Source organism: Carassius auratus, unplaced genomic scaffold (assembly GCF_003368295.1).
Source record: "Carassius auratus strain Wakin unplaced genomic scaffold, ASM336829v1 scaf_tig00217818, whole genome shotgun sequence".
Classification (NCBI taxonomy): Eukaryota; Metazoa; Chordata; class Actinopteri; order Cypriniformes; family Cyprinidae; genus Carassius; species Carassius auratus.
The window spans coordinates 87,501-90,000 of record NW_020529258.1 but is presented as its reverse complement, the minus strand read 5'-3'; the positions used below and the strand labels follow the sequence as shown (position 1 = coordinate 90,000).

The 2,500-nt window shown below is 40.2% G+C and overlaps 4 non-coding genes across 4 annotated transcripts; all 4 read right to left on the bottom strand.

Moving 5' to 3' along the window:
* Positions 1-225: 225 nt before the first annotated feature.
* LOC113103214 (5S ribosomal RNA) lies at positions 226-344 on the bottom strand. Its single transcript, XR_003291350.1, has one exon. It is a non-coding gene; the product is annotated as a 5S ribosomal RNA (ribosomal RNA).
* Positions 345-1,144: 800 nt separating this feature from the next.
* On the bottom strand, positions 1,145-1,263 carry LOC113103213 (5S ribosomal RNA). The gene has a single exon (XR_003291349.1). It is a non-coding gene; the product is annotated as a 5S ribosomal RNA (ribosomal RNA).
* A 511-nt stretch (positions 1,264-1,774) lies between these two features.
* LOC113103212 (5S ribosomal RNA) lies at positions 1,775-1,893 on the bottom strand. The gene has a single exon (XR_003291348.1). It is a non-coding gene; the product is annotated as a 5S ribosomal RNA (ribosomal RNA).
* Positions 1,894-2,113: 220 nt separating this feature from the next.
* Positions 2,114-2,232, bottom strand: LOC113103210 (5S ribosomal RNA). Its single transcript, XR_003291347.1, has one exon. It is a non-coding gene; the product is annotated as a 5S ribosomal RNA (ribosomal RNA).
* Between the last annotated feature and the right edge of the window lie 268 nt (positions 2,233-2,500).

The window sequence follows — 2,500 nt, the reverse complement described above, 5'->3', positions numbered from 1 at the left end:
CATACCTAAACCTGCTAAGATTCAGAGATCGGGCATTGACTCTATTTTTTGGCAAAATTATTATATACTAAGTGAAAAATGTCCAAAAAGCTTACAGCACCTGGTATTCCCAGGCAGTCTCCCATCCATGTACTAACCAGGCCCAAACCTGTTAATATTCAGAGATCGGGCATTGACTCTATTTTTTGGCAAAATTATTATATACTAAGTGAAAAATGTCCAAAAAGCTTACAGCACCTGGTATTCCCAGGCGGTCTCCCATCCAAGTACTAACCAGGCCCAAACCTGCTTAGCTTCCGAGATCAGACGAGATCGGGCATAGCCAGGTTGGTATGGCCGTAAGCGAAGACAGCAGCAAAGAGAGGGCTATTTAAAGACCAGCCAATCTAATCGCCAGTACATTATATAAGTAGGAAAGAAAACCCAAAAGCTTAAAGCACCTGGTATTCCTAGGCAGTCTCTCATCAAAGTGCTAACCATAACTAAACCTGCTAAGATTCAGAGATCGGGCATTGACTCTTTTATTTATTTTTTTTTTTAAATGAAAGATTATTATATAATTCGTGAAATTTTCCAAAGAGATTAAAGCACCTGGTATTCCCAGGCAGTCTCTCATCAAAGTGCTAACCAGACCTAAACCTGCTAAGATTCAGAGATCGGGCATTGACTCTATTTTTTGGCAAAATTATTATATACTAAGTGAAAAATGTCCAAAAAGCTTACAGCACCTGGTATTCCCAGGCAGTCTCCCATCCATGTACTAACCAGGCCCAAACCTGTTAATATTCAGAGATCGGGCATTGACTCTATTTTTTGGCAAAATTATTATATACTAAGTGAAAAATGTCCAAAAAGCTTACAGCACCTGGTATTCCCAGGCAGTCTCCCATCCAATGTACTAACCAGGCCCAAACCTGTTAATATTCAGAGATCGGGCATTGACTCTATTTTTTTTTTTTTTTTTTTTAATGAAAGATTATTATATAATTCGTGAAATTTTTTCAAACAGATTAAAGCACCTGGTATTCCCAGGCAGTCTCCCATCCATGTACTAACCAGGCCCAAACCTGCTAATATTCAGAGATCGGGCATTGACTCTATTTTTTGGCAAAATTATTATATACTAAGTGAAAAATGTCCAAAAAGCTTACAGCACCTGGTATTCCCAGGCGGTCTCCCATCCAAGTACTAACCAGGCCCAAACCTGCTTAGCTTCCGAGATCAGACGAGATCGGGCATAGCCAGGTTGGTATGGCCGTAAGCGAAGACAGCAGAAAAGAGAGGGCTATTTAAAGAGCAGCCAATCTAATCGCCAGTACATTATATAAGTAGGAAAGAAAACCCAAAAAGCTTAAAGCACCTGGTATTCCTAGGCGGTCTCTCATCAAAGTGCTAACCATACCTAAACCTGCTAAGATTCAGAGATCGGGCATTGACTCTTTTTTTTTTTTTTTTTTTTTTTAAATGAAAGATTATTATATAATTCGTGAAATTTTCCAAAGAGATTAAAGCACCTGGTATTCCCAGGCAGTCTCTCATCAAAGTGCTAACCAGACCTAAACCTGCTAAGATTCAGAGATCGGGCATTGACTCTATTTTTTGGCAAAATTATTATATACTAGGTGAAAAATGTCCAAAAAGCTTACAGCACCTGTATTCCCAGGCAGTCTCCCATCCATGCACTAACCAGGCCCAAACCTGTTAATATTCAGAGATCGGGCATTGACTCTATTTTTGGCAAAATTATTATATACTAAGTGAAAAATGTCCAAAAAGCTTACAGCACCTGGTATTCCCAGGCGGTCTCCCATCCAAGTACTAACCAGGCCCAAACCTGCTTAGCTTCCGAGATCAGACGAGATCGGGCATAGCCAGGTTGGTATGGCCGTAAGCGAAGACAGCAGCAAAGAGAGGGCTATTTAAAGATCAGCCAATCTAATCGCCAGTACATTATATAAGTAGGAAAGAAACCCAAAAGCTTAAAGCACCTGGTATTCCTAGGCAGTCTCTCATCAAAGTGCTAACCATACCTAAACCTGCTAAGATTCAGAGATCGGGCATTGACTCTATTTTTTGGCAAAATTATTATATACTAAGTGAAAAATGTCCAAAAAGCTTACAGCACCTGGTATTCCCAGGCGGTCTCCCATCCAAGTACTAACCAGGCCCAAACCTGCTTAGCTTCCGAGATCAGACGAGATCGGGCATAGCCAGGTTGGTATGGCCGTAAGCGAAGACAGCAGCAAAGAGAGGGCTATTTAAAGACCAGCCAATCTAATCGCCAGTACATTATATGAGTAGGAAAGAAAACCCAAAAGCTTAAAGCACCTGGTATTCCTAGGCAGTCTCTCATCAAAGTGCTAACCATACCTAAACCTGCTAAGATTCAGAGATCGGGCATTGACTCTTTTTTTTTTTTTTTTTTTTAAATGAAAGATTATTATATAATTCGTGAAATTTTCCAAAGAGATTAAAGCACCTGGTATTCCCAGGCAGTCTC